The sequence below is a fragment of the Alosa sapidissima genome, chromosome 14, assembly GCF_018492685.1.
Source record: "Alosa sapidissima isolate fAloSap1 chromosome 14, fAloSap1.pri, whole genome shotgun sequence".
Taxonomy (NCBI): domain Eukaryota; kingdom Metazoa; phylum Chordata; class Actinopteri; order Clupeiformes; family Clupeidae; genus Alosa; species Alosa sapidissima.
Window position 1 is genome coordinate 21,450,610 of NC_055970.1, and position 15,531 is coordinate 21,466,140.

A 15,531-nucleotide genomic window follows, 5' to 3' on the forward strand; every position below is an offset into this window, starting at 1 on the left:
CTCACTGCATTTTATCTCCCACATCAAACGCTGCTCTGTGCAAAACAAAGGCAGATAAACCCGAATTGGCCAGGGCTTTGTTGCTGCTGCTGCTGTTGTTGTTGTTGTCGTTGTTTTTGTTTCCTTGCACACACAAATCTACCACAAACAACACAGCCTGTGGCCTAAATTGCTCACCTAATGGTGCAACAGTGTTCTCACTGCCCAGTTTCAATTTTGCTTTCTTATTTGTGGATATATTTTTTAAACACAAATGTGCACAGCAGCTGCTGGTGATAACCCAAGAGCATGTGTTTTAAAAGGGGCTGTTTGACCCTGGGAGCAACTGCAGCAGATAACACCAGCTTTGACAGGAAACAGGAAACTGGAGCATGGCAAGGAAAGCACGTAGCCGGCTGGGCAAAATGGATGCCGCCGCGGGGAATCATGTGAGCTGATCTATGTGGACAAGTGAATCTGTTCAAAATTCACCCTTCCAAGAAAGCCTAACTAATAAGGACTCAGCAAAGACCTCTTTTTTTTCATAGAAAGAACTAAGCTTCTTGTCTCCAAGGACACAGGGGCTCAGACTTTGAATGGTAAGCGAATGCAGAGCATCAAGGTGAAGCAGAGCACACAGGCAGACTACTGACGGAGCCGATGGAGGCGAGGGACGGGGAATTCAGTTTCAAGTTCAAGCCTCACATTTTTATTGCAGCCTCCATCACAAATTAGGTAAAATGTTCAGCTGATCTTTAGCCTAGGCAACTCAGATAGGCAATCAGGCAGACAGACACTCACACAGAGTGAAGGAGAGAGAGAAAGGGAGGGAGAGAGAGAGAAAGGGAGTCCAGAGAAAATGGTTACAGATATCTGCAGTGAGTCTGTGAATATTTTTTCTATTCTTACAAATATTACTTTCATATTGACTTTTTTTTTACATTCATGCCAACTTGCCCTAGGTCAGGAATCATCAAACACACCCCATCCACAGAGAGTTGCAGGAAAATGATCTACAGTTTTGTATCATATCTCTCTTTCTCATCTGTCATAGCCCATCAATCATACCCTGTCTTTAATCCAGTTTAGGCCTTGACTAACTTGACTAAAGGCCAATTAAAGCAACATTACATTACAGAAGTGGGACAAAAGAGTGTAGAATGGTGACATATTGGGTTGCCAGACAGTTCCCCTTCCATCCTGTGTCACAGAGGTCTTTTGTCTGGCATTGAGAAGTGGAGGGGGCTTGACAGCTTCCAGACCGACACGATTGAATCGATGCAGACACTGTGTAGGGGGGCGTAACCCTGGCTCTCTGTGTGACAGCTGCGGATGATGGATCCGACTTGGTGGGGGACTTGGCAACCCTCTTCGCCTCCTGTCTCCTCCCCTCCACCACAATCCCCCCCCCCCCCCCCACACACACACACACTCCACACATCTCCACTATCCCGACACCCCATCTCAATGGAAAAGTTGAACAGGGCAGATGGATGAAGGAGAAAAGGATGAAGAAGAAGGAAAAGAACACAGAGGAAGTGTAAGAAAATAAGGAGTAATATCCGCCTCTTGAGATTACACTATCTGCCAGTCCAAAGGCTTTCTCTCTTGTCTCTCTCGTCTTTGAGGCGTCATCCAGCTTCAGTGCCCTGACATGGCTCTTCTCCTTAGCCAATCAGGACGCTTGGAAGCTGCTTCCCTTCATGCAAGTCACTCTGGGTGTGAAGGGCAGGAAAACGGGAACTGCAGACATCCTGGAAGAGAGAAGAATGAGGAGGAACGAAGGCAAAGACGTCTGTTGCCTTCAGACAGAGACAGAGAGAGAAAGAGGGAGAGACACAAGGAGGAAAAGAAAGAAGAAGATGGAGAGACAGAGGAAGAGAGAAAAGTACAAAATGTCCAGACTCTTAATCATCCTCCATACTGGGGAGGATGGCTGAGAGCTGAAATCTCAGTTGGCATTGTTAGTGAGTGACGGCTCCTTACTGCGTCTAATGGAATACGAAATAATGCTCTTATCTGTCTCCTTCTCAGCCTGCGGGCCGTGTACACACAACGCACGTACGCAGATGATTCCCTGGGCACGGAGTGTTCCCACATCAGTCATAATTACAGTGTGCCCACTCCATCCCCAAGTTTAAAATCATCAACCCGACCAATTGTTTTTTTCCCCTGCCACCACACCATCTGACATTAAAGGCAGGTAAAGATGAAAGGATGGAAGGCTATTTATGGAAGGATAGAAAAATGACCCAATCAGATCACTGAGGGCTGTCTTATCCTTATCATTTAAAACAAGGAGCTGCAGCGTTGATGGTGGTATGTGTCTGCTGGTCGCATGAGTGCCCAGGATGCAGTGTGAGTGAATGCTATAGCATCTATAGAATGTAAAGTTGGTTATTGTGGTGATATTGGATATTGCGTTTACCATGTATGTGTACTTGTTGGCATAGCATGTCTAGCCACACTTTGGTTGTACCTAATGTGTTGGTGTGAATGAATACTCTTGTGTCTGACATGTACGGCAACGACCACCCCTGTGTTTTCCTGTATCGTTCCTGTATGTTTTCCGCTTCTAATAAACGAAGCCTTCCAAGCCACACCACAGTACTCTATACTGCATAACAATAGGATTATATATTTGATATTTGCCATAAAAGCATACCACTCTCTCAGTCTTATACTCTGTGTAAACTGATTTAAAGGTGAACCATGACATCTTTTTATTGCTTTGTAAATTGCATTAATACAGGATATACAAAAGCTATTGTGGGATAAAACAAATAACATCTGCTATAAACTACATTGCATTACATTTACATTTATTAATTTGGCAGACACACTTTTACAAAGCGACTTACAGCAATAAAATCACATTTAAGCTATTAGCATTTAAGCATTTTTACATTCAGATGACTTTCAGGGATCAACTAATAGGCTACTGACAAAATAGATAGACATGATATATTTGGAATATGAATCATCCATGATAAGGACAAGGACCTTGGTGGATTATTTTGGCCCAGTGCTGTCTAATCAGCCACCACCATTATTCTCTCTTAGAAAAGAGAGAAGTAAAATAATTGAAAAAAGAGTTAGAAAGTAGATGATGATGACAGATTCTCTGGCTTAAATATTGAATTAAGATTTCATTATAATAACCTTATGCACAGTCATGTGCTGTAATGTTTAACGTAAGATTATTTAGTCAGTTATTTTGCCTGTCTTAAAATCTGAGAATCATTGTTATGAGAACATTATTATGGGATTAGACTATAGCCAAAGCAAATTACTTTGGCAACTCTATAAAATAGCTTCACCTCCCACTGCCAAAATGATGTTTTAAGTAGCAGTGGCAGCAGCAAAACAAAGACAAAACACCCACTAAACAAAGTTTGTGAGTCAGACTGCGAGGTGTAATAATGCATTAATCCCTTCAAACTTGTCATGCTTTGGATCGTCTTGGTCTCTGAAGCCAAGAGACGTCTGTTGGTACATCTGTTGCGGAACAATTTTGTTAATAGTGACATTACATTTCACAGTGAATATGCTACTGTCTAAGTGGAGATGCAGCTGTCTGAAATAAACAGTATCGCACTGCAGAAAAGTGTAAAATAACATTACACAGGAAACAAAACTGTGGAATATAAAGGAGTAAATGTGTGAGAGCATGTGTCTACCATAATCACAACAAATAAAGCAGGCTGTATCTGATAGATACATTTGTAGTATTTTCACATACAGGTTGGAATCGAACACCAAAGCCTTACATATAATTATGAATACTTATTAAAACATTTCTAGACAATACAAGCCTTTACACGTTGGAATCAAGAGCACCAATGCCTTTATATCCAAAGCTTTTCACATACAAGTTGGAATGAGGAATACTAAAGCCTTTTTATGTTTCTCTATAGAGAACAAGGAATCATACTGTTTGATATTTAAATACTTTAAAATGAAGCCAGTAAGCGTGCTCCTGAACAAGGAGGCAGAAACAACCTTTATTTGGTATTGCTCCACCAATGCAAGGACAATCTTAAATAGAAACAGAGGAAGAAACCAAAGACACTGACTAAAACGAGGGAAGGAAAACACAAATTACAACAAGCACAAATAATAATTTAACCCCAGTCCTCGGGGGGATGTGACTGTAATGAACACATTGCAACAATAAAACCTAAATAAAGCTAGGATTAGTAGCGGCCTCACAGGCTTCTGTCCAACATTGTTTATAATTTAGTAGGTGCTGTGGAATATTGAGCCTGCAGCTGGAGATAAAATTACATTGTGTGTACTTGAGTGTGTGTGTGTTTGTGTGTGTGTGTGTGTGTGCTTCTGTGTGTGTGTGTGTCGTGTGTGTGTGTTTGGTGGCTATCGTGTAATAACGTGCAGAAGAGCACTCCAGGCTATGGCAAACCTGTGTCCTCCCTTTGGAGCTGCTGGTGGAGCGGCGAGATGAATGATGGATCGTCATTAGTCATCTGGAGGTGGCTGTGTTTGTTGGTGCCATGCAATTTGTCTAATTAGAGGGATGTGTGCTGCAGATTGCTTCCCAGGTTGTCTGCAATATTGAAGTGTTGATGTGTTTCCCCTGTCAGTGTTTATTTCCTGTGAAGTGTTGGTGTTCTTATTTCCTTTTCCCTATTCCCCTCTTGCTCTGTCTCTCCTGTGTGAGAGAGAGAGAGAGAGAGAGAAGCAGCATCCATCTGTTTGGTAATGGAGCATCTCTTTGGCAGAGGTGATCTCACCTCGGAACATGAGACCGGAGCCCATGAGCTGAGACAGAATCACTGATGAGGAAATGTAGTGTGGTGTGCTTTCGTTGTGTCTTGTTGCTGTCGCTGCTGTTTGGACGAGCATACCAAAATAACAAGTAAGCAATCAAATCAACAAACAACAAGCAAACAAACAAACAAAGACTGCAGTCATGCAAAAACACAGCGTGACTGGATCTCACAACTAACAAATGTCTTTCATATCAGAGTAGTGTCAGCAGTGTGTGTGAGAGAGAGAAAAGGAGAAAGAGAGATAGAAAGAGAGAGAGAGAGAGTAAGGAAGACAGAATGAGAGCTTGTAACTGCCCTTGCGCTGACCTCTTGCAGTGAAGGACTGAGCCTCTCTGTCCCTCCTGGATGACCTGAAATCCCTGTGTGGTGGGATCGTTGCTCTATTTCCTGCTGTCTTTATCTCCTTAGCTCCCCTTGGCTTCCCACCGCCTCGCAGAGGCTCCTCTGAGCTGAAGGCCGCACAGCGGCCCAAGGGGGACTTGGAGAGGAGGTGAAAGTCTTACAGAAAATACACTTCCTTTTCACAAAGAGGAACTTAGGGTTTTTCAAAGAGGCTAAATATACTATTCAGTGTTATTTTTTCATGCCACATAAAAAGCTCTCTGTGTCGATGTAAAAGGATTGTTACCTGCTCATAAAAATGCAATGGCAAAAAAAACTTTAAAAATAACTTTGCCAAGACAAATTGAGTAAAATAATTCAGGAGGAACCTTACCAGGGCCCCGATTGGAGATAAAACACATGTGTCTCCATACTTGCTTAGGTCTCTGGATCCATCCCAACATGACGATGAAGAGCAGCGGTTGAGAATAAGATGAGAAAATGTCTTTGGCCAACACTGAGTGATCTGGTCATGCTGTCAAACCAGCATAATTTGGTGTCGAGATGTGGGTTGTATTTATGAAAATGCATTAACGGAACATTCCACATGGTAATATGAATTCACAATTTCTGTCTGACACAGACTGAATTGCTTGAAATATGAACCGTATGAGCTTCAAGGTTTGCAATTATTGCAAATGAAATAGTTAAATTGGTTTCTGTAATGTTCAGACCAAACCAAATGATCATTTTCATCAGCATTATGCCCACTTGTCCATCTTCAGCATGTGCACATTCACAATGGAAAGTGGTAGAAGACGAAACAGATAGTTCACTAGGGGAAAAGTGTCTTTTTGGAATACTAAACCTTCTGTGTTTATTTACGTATATATTTATTTATATGTTCTTATTTATTTATATATGTAAACTAAATCAAAGAGGGAAAAAGTGTTCAGTGTGAGTGCAAACAAACTGAGCTTTTTCAGTCTCCCTAATTACAGACATGCTGACTGCAAACTTTTTTTTTTTTTAACATAATGAAAGATTTCAGCGTCTGTTTACACGGTTGCCAGAATGATTAATTCCTACATATTTACAGCTGCTGTAGGCAAGAAAGGGGAAAACAGCGACAACACAACAGCAGCACAATCGTGTGTGTGGGAATAGAAGATTGAGTATATAGGCTACTGAGGATTCTGAGTGTCCCATTACATTCTATAAAGGAGGTGTAGCTTCAGTCTTATTCTACTGTTGTCCACACTATCTGTATGTGGTGAAGAGTGAATAATACAGGGTGAAAAAGCACTGTGATGTCATACGACCCACATTTAAAACAAAACTTTGGAGCAAACTTCTATCGTATTACACCAGATGATTTTACTCACAAGGAAAGAGCAAAATATATAAATCAAGGTGAAAAGCCCTTAATACCAAGAGGCCGAATAAAAAAAATAAAAAAAATGCTTTTCACACCACACAATATCGAGAAAATCACATTGGTTTCTCCAGAGGGTCATAACTGCCTATCTTAAATGACAGTGGCAGAGAGAGTGAATGCAGCTTTCCCCTTAGAAGAGATACAGAAGTAAATAAAGTGTCTCTTAGCACTGTCTCAACATTGGGGCCTCAACCCCTCCAGTCAGAGGGCATATGGTGGTACTGAAAATAAACAGCATAAAAATAATCCATTGAGGCCATTGCAGCCTCCCACAAGGGATGTTACCACAACAATGACCAAGACTGACCCGTAATGGAGTCCATTGATTGTTGGGGAAAAACACGTCCTTGTTAAATCCAATTCAACACAGAAGGATGCCTGGGGAAATCTTCCTAATTTAACATCTCCTGGAGCCAGGATTAGCTGACCTTTAGGTCCGTGAGCCAGAGGGGTTGGTCGTTACCGAAAAAGTGGCAAAGGCTACCATACCTTTTCTGAAACCCTGGAATCTCAGCTTACCAATGATGTATGATGGCCATCTGACAAGAGTAGCTGTTTTGAGTTATCACACATAATGTAAACTAAGGTTGAGAAAATAATGCGTATAAATCAAGCAGTACACTTACATAGCTAAAAATCTATATTGGACATATTGGAATATTTTATTTTGTTATGTTTGGTATCATTTTAAAGGGGAGACTCTGAGCTTTCATTTAAATCCTTATGTGAACATTTTGGATAAGTACAGCCAACCCTGGAGCTCTTCAAACTTTTAATCACACACATTTTCCTGCCATTTCCGCCTAAGTCATCTTTTGTCTTTTAATCCTGTGGCACCAGGGAGCATCAGAGAAACAAAATCCAAACACTGAAATACTGGCATGACCCTAAGGATTCAGAAAATGTATTATTTACCCATATTATCTGATTTGGAGGGGGTGATTTTCAGTCTTATATCAGACATGGCGTTTGAGAAAATAATGCATTTAAATTAAGCAGAACACTGACATAGCTGAAAATCCAAAAATGGTATAACAAATAACAAATGAGACATTGATTCCCATGTTTTAAGGTGTGGTAAACCCAATTATGACATTGCCATTACTCTAAAAGGTCAAGGTCATGACCTTTAGGCATGGTCAATGACATTTTATGACATTTTCACACAGATTGCATTATTCAAGGCCACGACACTAATCAAAGTCTTTGTCAGAATCCTCATCAGAGGAATAGTATTGATTCTCATCAGCAAAGTCATGGTTTTTGCACTGTCTTGCATGGCATAGGTCAGTGCAGGCCAAGTTGTTGGCAACACACTGACATGATGGAGTGACACAGGCCCCGTCCACATGGAGACGCTTTTTGGGTTAAACGCACAGGTTTTGCATCATCTTGGCCGATCGTCCAAACGAATCCTGTAAACGCACTGCCCGAAACCGCACTTTTTTGAAACCTGGTCCCAGGGTGGAAAAATCTGAAACCGTAGCCCTTGCAAGTTCATTTGGACGGCAAAACCACATACTTGCGTATTGATTAGGTCATCACCACACAACAGCTGCCCTGGACTTGACACTTATAGTATTGCCTAACAATACTAGTTTTCATACATGACATTACCTACGATTACAGTCAGTAGGATAAATATCACAACTGGTGCTGCCCAGCGCCAATAGCTCATGACTTGGTGGACTGAACAGTGTTTTCCCTGTGTTTTCTTGATGCATTCTAGCTACTGTCAGTGACGCGAGAGAATTAGTCAGAAGTTATTAGGGAAGTGCAGGGTAAGTTTAAATTAATTTGTGCATAGTGCTGGTGTCATTCATTTATTTTACATGTCTTACAACATAAATAAATGCATTCATAGTCTAGTGAAGTCAGATATGAGCATACAAAGACGCTTAGAACTCATGTTAAGCCTATGGTAGATGCAGGGTGCGATTTGTAGGGGGGGATGGTTAGGATTTCCCCCCCTCTGGTTTTCCTATCCCTACCTCTGCTAAAATATTTTTATCGTCGGGGGGGACAACATTTATCCCCCTCTGCCCCTCAATATTGATTAATGCTACTTCATATAAGTAAAGCGCTGCAACGTGAGAACAGTCTAGTAGGCTAGCCTACATAATAATCTGACATCAGAAACGCACCGTCACCGTCAGCACTGATGCTGCTGACACAGTGGCTGCGTGATAACGTAATTTGGCCTTGATCGTGCATGACATTTCAGAATGTCGAGTGTGTAATCCATCATAAATGGCTAGGTTCAATGGAAAAGTTAGCTGGACAAATGAAAGAAAACGAGAAGGATTCAGTGAAGCATAATAATGTTTTAGAACCTTCAAAATTAGAAAACTGATGCAACTGAGATGGAGGACAACTGCACGTAGAGTAGAACGTAGGCCTATTGTCCGAAGGAACTTACATTAAATGAGGAGATATTTGCTGAATGTCACAAAAAGTGTTACTGAAATTGCTTGGCATCGCTTATTCAATGGCTCTCTACCGAAACACCTGTAGTTTGCGGAGGACGAACGAGAAAGCACTCGTTTGATAAATCAGCCAGTAGTAGACAAATAACTTTTAGAAATAATCTGTACTGCAAAAACGAATGTTGGTGGGTATTTAAACTATCTAGCGGGTGTTTTAACAGCTGCAAGAAATAGAAGCTTCATGGTCTTTATGTTCTGGTTCGTAAATTATTTTCATAAAACTTCAAGTTGCCCTATAACTTTACTCTCCAAACTCTTCACTGCACTGTAGGCAATTAACTGACAGTATGATAGGCTATTTATTTTCTGTAGGCTACAATAAACACATTTATTTTTTCAACTTCTGCAATATTACGCACTTGGCTACTGAACGCAAATCAGCAGGAGAGAGAATGCACGTAGCCTACGCAGCGTGTAGCGCAATGTGTAGGCTATTTGGTTACCAACTAACACTGTTAGCCAATTCACTAACTTAAGACTTCAGTGCCATCATATACAACGTTTTTTTACACAACAAATACAGAAAGGATGGAGGCAGCAAAAGTAGAGAAGTCATTTCAGATAGGGCAAGAACAAGGTGAATTTGTATGCTTGTCAAAACGTAGTCCTACCCTGCATTAGAGGAGCTGATCATCATACCAAGCACACTCGCTGTTTAAAGTCATACACCACGGTAAACTAAAACTAAAATGTTACAAAGGTGGCAAAAACAATATAGGGTATTATTAGCCATGACATTACTAGGCTATGAATCGTTGGTTCATTTTTTTTAATTTTTTTTTTGGTGGGGTGGGGGGTTTACAAACTTATTCAAAATCTTCCCCCCCTCTGGTTTTTACACAAATCACACCCTGGGTAGATGCGCACTAAATGCAAATGCACAATTTGATGCAGGCAAAAGTATTGACCGTTACTAATGAAGGTAGCCTATTATAGCAGTTTTATAAATGTGGCGACGGAATAGTCTAGAACTTGTGGTGATAGCCAAAACTAATGTGAATCGCAGACTATCCTACGACCAAAGAAAGTAAAGTAGATTTGTACCTGCATTAGCCAAATAAAGGACGGGACTGTACCCTTCACAAACCGTAAAAATGATTAATGAAATAGTTTTACAGTTGACAGTTCACTATAGTCCATACAAACAATTCTGGTTTCCTTGCACTAGCCATTTTCATTGTAACCTATTCTGTCTGTTTGTATAGCCTACAGCGCGCAAGCTTTGGTCAATTTCTTTAACAGAAACAGTGGCACCTATAGGCCTGGGATATAAAGTAACGCGTAGATGGATCCGTTTAGACGCAAATATTTTTGATACGGTTCCAGGGAAGACGGAGGAAAAAAAGATCAGTTTGGTACGTGTGGACTAGCCCACAGTCCCTCTTGCATGAGCAGGACCGAAACTCAAGTACTGCTTGTGGACCAATGGAGACATGAGTCTAGTCTATAGAGACCAGTCTATGGAGAGCTGCAAGTCACCATCTTGGTCCACTTTAGACCACCCATGCTCAACTGGGGAAGGAACCTTGAGGGTTGTTCTCAAGGCATCTTCTCCAGATAGCACCTTGATAGTTAGCTCTGAGACAGTGCTTCCTGAGAGAATCTGAGCATGGAGGTAACTGCCAGGATTCTATGCCTTTCTTTGCACAAAAAAGTGCATACCTCATTTCATTGATGTTGGTGATTCTGGAGCTGTACATTAAGTAAGGCTGTAAGGCTGCATACTGTATCATTGTCCAGTCTGCCCCAACCCTTTGAAAGGTCTCACAGAAGTTTTCATTCTTCTGAAGAAGTTTTAGGGCTGACACTTTACCACAACCTGAAAATGGACTTACAGTGTCGCAGCCTGTGTATGCATGTAAACTAGGCAAATCCTGACACAACTGTGAACCCAGACCACGAGTGAGTTGTGAGATGTTTATGTAATTGGTGCGATTCTTTGTCCCTGTCTTCAGGAACAGGTCACATGTCAGTGTGTCACTGGTAGCCAGGCTTATCACCAAGACATCAGTGTCATCAGACACAAGGATGACAGATTTGTGACTAGTCCTTGAAGCATGGACTAGCATACGGGTGGCAGCCTCTTCCTGAGTAGACGACAGGTCTGCTACCTTGTGTACTCCCTGTTGGGTCAGCTTGTAACACTGATCTTTGGTTGTAGTGTACAGAACCTTTTCACCGAGTCTTGTTCTAGACTGTTCTTTGCTCCACTCTTTGAGCAAGAAGGTAGCAAGATTTGTTTTGTTGTTGTTGCTTTGTAGGAATCTCTTCCATTGCTGAACCCTTTGCCCTGCAGTGATCTGTCTGACTTCTGTGCCTGAGTCTGCACCCCTGGCCACTCTCTCCATGTGTTTGATAGAAGCCTCATTATATACATCAAAAACAATGTCAACACGGGTGCTGTGACTTGCTTCAGCTAGCACAGTGGACAAGGCATAGTCTGCAATATCAGCAAATGTCTTGCCATCACCGTTCAGCTTCTGAACAAGTGCCATGCCATCTATTACGCAGGTGGAATTTAATGGCAATGATTCAGCAACACATGGGAACTTGAGCAGTTGCTTGGCAAGTGAGTATTTGCAAGTCTTCCTCACATTGCCATCTGGTGAAGCAAGAGCCCACAGAAGTGGTCAAAGGGGATGAGATAACACCTCCTTCAGGTTGAGCTGTCTACTCTGTGCAATCAGTACCATCTGGGCAAATATTCGATTATCAGCTTTGAGGATAACTTATTTATTCCTTCATTGCATGTCTTTGCCTTTCCCTGCATTGAGGAGAACGTTTTCAGTTTCATCTTGGGGAGTGGTGCATTGAACTGCTTTGCAGGAGGATTACTCTCAACACGCAGAGAAGGTTCAGCAGAGAAGGTTCTGTAGGCATTCTTGGCAATGGTGTGTGAATTCAGAAGGTCTTCAGCATCATCTGCTGGTGCTGTACTTCTAGTAGACAGAGAAACAAGGGACTCACCACCTGCAAATGGATTTATTCAACTAGAATCCAACAGATCCACAGTGCTTGTAATGTGTTCTTCGTCTTTGCAAATTCTGCTTTATCCAAGGTCCTTGTGAGAACAGTCACTTTGTTGGAGTCCCAGGGAGCTTTTCAATATAGACAGGTAAGTGCTTTTGTACTCCACAGTAAGGTAATATCTTGAGACACCTGCTGGGTTCAAGCTGAACCCTTTTGTGCCTCCAGCTGTCTGAGTGTCCCAATTGACAGTTTCCTCTAGGGTCTGGTCAATCGGAACCCTGCCAAATGTGTTTGTTGCCACCTTCACAGAGAAACATGTAGAGATCTGGTTTCTCATGTTCAATATGGCTCATCTCTGAGTAGTAAGCAGTGAGTGACCTTGCATAATTCAGATTAAGTATAAGTATAAGTACATATACTCTTTTGATCCTGTGAGGGGAAAAGGGAAATTTGGTCTCTGCATTTTATCCCAATCTGTGAATTAGTGAAACACATTCAGCACACAGTGAACACACAGTGAGGTGAAGCACATACTCATCCCAGCGCAGTGAGCTGCCTGTAACAACAGCGGCGCTCGGGGAGCAGTGAGGGGTTTGGTGCCTTGCTCAAGAGCACTTCAGCCATGCCTACTGGTCGGGGTTCAAACCGGCAACCCTCCAGTTACAAGTTCGAAGCGCTAACCAGTAGGCCACGGCTGCCCCACGGCTTATCATAGGCAAATGTCCAGGGGATAATTGATCGAATGCTAGCCATGCGTAATGCCCAGTTTCCTTCACGTGATGCCCTCACAAGGTTGAGTACAACCTCCACCATGTCAATATATGACATCCAGAAGCTGGCCAGTGGACCTTGCTGAGACCTGCAGGAATTCACAGAAGTACTAATGGACCTTTCTGACTCTGTACTCTGTAAGACTGTACGGTCAAGTGATTCTTCTACAGTGGTTGATGATATACCCTCAGAAAAGACACTAAGTCTTTAGAAAAGTCTAGGGGGAGGATATCTAAGAGATCGTGGGCATCAGGATGGTTCTCTGTGAGCCACTGGGGAAACTAATTCCAGACTAGCCTCAGGAGGGCTTCATACATGATTTTGTACTTATGGCTATCCAAAACACCACTGACAGATCCCTCAGCCACAGCTCCCCATTCAATGCATATGGCCCTTAGGACTGCAGCCTGGAAGTGCTTCCCAATCACACCCAAGAACATACAGATGGTGTGAAAGACTCCAAGTCTTGGCACAATGTTGGGAAACCTGTCTCCATGTGCCCACAGAATTTCTGTAACTTTACAGTAGAGAGCCTGATCAAAGGCAACTGACATGTTGCTGATGTGTAAGGAAGTCATGATTTTTTTTTTTTATTTGAAGGAGAATCTCATGAACAGTTGTCATCTGGGTGGCAGGGGCATTGATGGTTGGCAGATAGCTGACAACACTGGGAATAACATCCACAGAGTTTGATGCTAAGATGTTGTAACCTGTCCAGCTAGGGACGCTTTGATTTGTGGCAGAGTGCAGTCTGCATAGCAACCATAAGAAGTTCTTCTTCAAAGCATCATCACAGATATCTGTCTTTACCTCAACATAGGATCTAGTTGGATGACCACACCTAGTTCCCACAGCATACACTGGCAGAGCTGGCAAAGAGACAGACAGTTCTTTGCTCTTGGGCACATCACAAGCTGGTCTAGGCAGTTCAGGACCGAACATCTGAGGCTGCACTGCTATACCCTTGACCCTATGGGATGTTCCACGCCCTGTCAGTGTCTCTTCCAGCCTGTCAATATTGTCCCTGGCCTTGAATGATGCAATCTGTGCGAAAATGTCATAAAATGTCATTGACCATGCCTAAAGGTCATGACCTTGACCTTTTAGAGTAATGGCAATGTCATAATTGGGTTTACCACACCTTAAAACATAGGAATCAATGTCTCATTTGTTATTTGTTATACCATTTTTGGATTTTCAGCTATGTCAGTGTTCTGCTTAATTTAAATGCATTATTTTCTCAAACGCCATGTCTGATATAAGACTGAAAATCACCCCCTCCAAATCAGATAATATGGGTAAATAATACATTTTCTGAATCCTTAGGGTCATGCCAGTATTTCAGTGTTTGGATTTTGTTTCTCTGATGCTCCCTGGTGCCACAGGATTAAAAGACAAAAGATGACTTAGGCGGAAATGGCAGGAAAATGTGTGTGATTAAAAGTTTGAAGAGCTCCAGGGTTGGCTGTACTTATCCAAAATGTTCACAAAAGGATTTAAATGAAAGCTTAGAGTCCCCCCTTTAAAATGATACCAAACATAAGAAAATAAAATATTCCAATATGTCCAATATAGATTTTCAGCTATGTCAGTGTACTGCTTGATTTATATGCATTTATTTCTCAACCTTAGTTTACATTATGTGTGATAACTCAAAACAGCTACTCTTGTCAGATGGCCATCATACATCATTGGAAAGCTGAGATTCCAGGCTTTCAGAAAAGGTATGGTAGCCTTTGCCACTTTTTCGGTAACGGTTTCCATATTTTGAGGCCCTGGCTCACGGACTAATGAGAGTGACTGAAATTTTTACGTGTGTGGAAAAACAAACACTTACAGGATAGCAGGCTTTGGTAGCTCTGTTTTATTTATCACTGTAGGGATAGTAGTCATGTTTATTTTAGGAACTCAACAGTAACATTTCTGGTCCTGGAGGCTCAGGTGCTGTGTAAAAATTTATGTTTTATTTTTTAAGCTGTTTTATGTAGCGCCCCCATGCCACATTAATGGGTATGCCACTCTAAACTAACCAAACATCTATTTGGGGTGCCCTAAGTTCTTGTAACTATTTTGCAATTATTGTATTAATTGGGTTTTGAAATGTAGCTTCTATACATTGTATCAACCCTTTTAATTAACTAAGGATCTCTTTAATGAATAAGAGCCCTCTCCTCTACTCCCTCTTCACCTACGACTGTACACCTGTACATGGCTCTAACACCATTGTCAAATTTGCAGACGACACTACGGTAATTGGTCTCATCAGCAACAACGATGAAACGGCCTACAGGGAGGAGGTCCAGCACCTTACATCGTGGTGCACTGACAACAACCTGGCTCTTCACACCAAAAGGAAGTTTAAACCTGGCACACACAAACCACCATTCTCATCAACGGGACTGAGGTGGAGTGTGTCACCAGCCTCAAGTTCCTGGGGTGTCCACATCTCTGAGGACCTCTCTTGGACCCTCAACACCTCTACCCTGATCAAGAAGGCTCACCAGCGTCTTTTCTTTCTGAGGAGACTAAAGAAGGTCCACCTGTCTCCTAGGATCCTGGTGAACTTCTACCACTATCGAGAGCATCCTCACCAACTGTGTCACAGTATGGTATGGCAACTGCTCTGCCTCTGACTGGAAAGCACTGCAGAGGGTGGTGAAAACTGCTCAACGCATCACCGGTTCCTCACTCCCCTCCATCGAGGCCATCCAGGGAAAACGATGCTTGCATTTCTCTCCATACCCGAACCAGCAAGTTCAGAGGAAGCTTCTTTCCT

At 42.2% G+C, this 15,531-nt stretch overlaps 1 long non-coding RNA gene across 1 annotated transcript in view; it reads left to right on the plus strand.

Annotated features, from left to right (window-relative positions):
- LOC121681649 overlaps window positions 1-7,128 on the plus strand; it is a 108,693-nt gene extending 101,565 nt beyond the window's left edge. Inside the window, exon 3 of the long non-coding RNA XR_006022227.1 lies at window positions 6,963-7,128. This is a non-coding gene — a long non-coding RNA (uncharacterized LOC121681649). The remainder of the gene's footprint in view (window positions 1-6,962) is intronic.
- The last annotated feature ends 8,403 nt before the right edge of the window (window positions 7,129-15,531 follow it).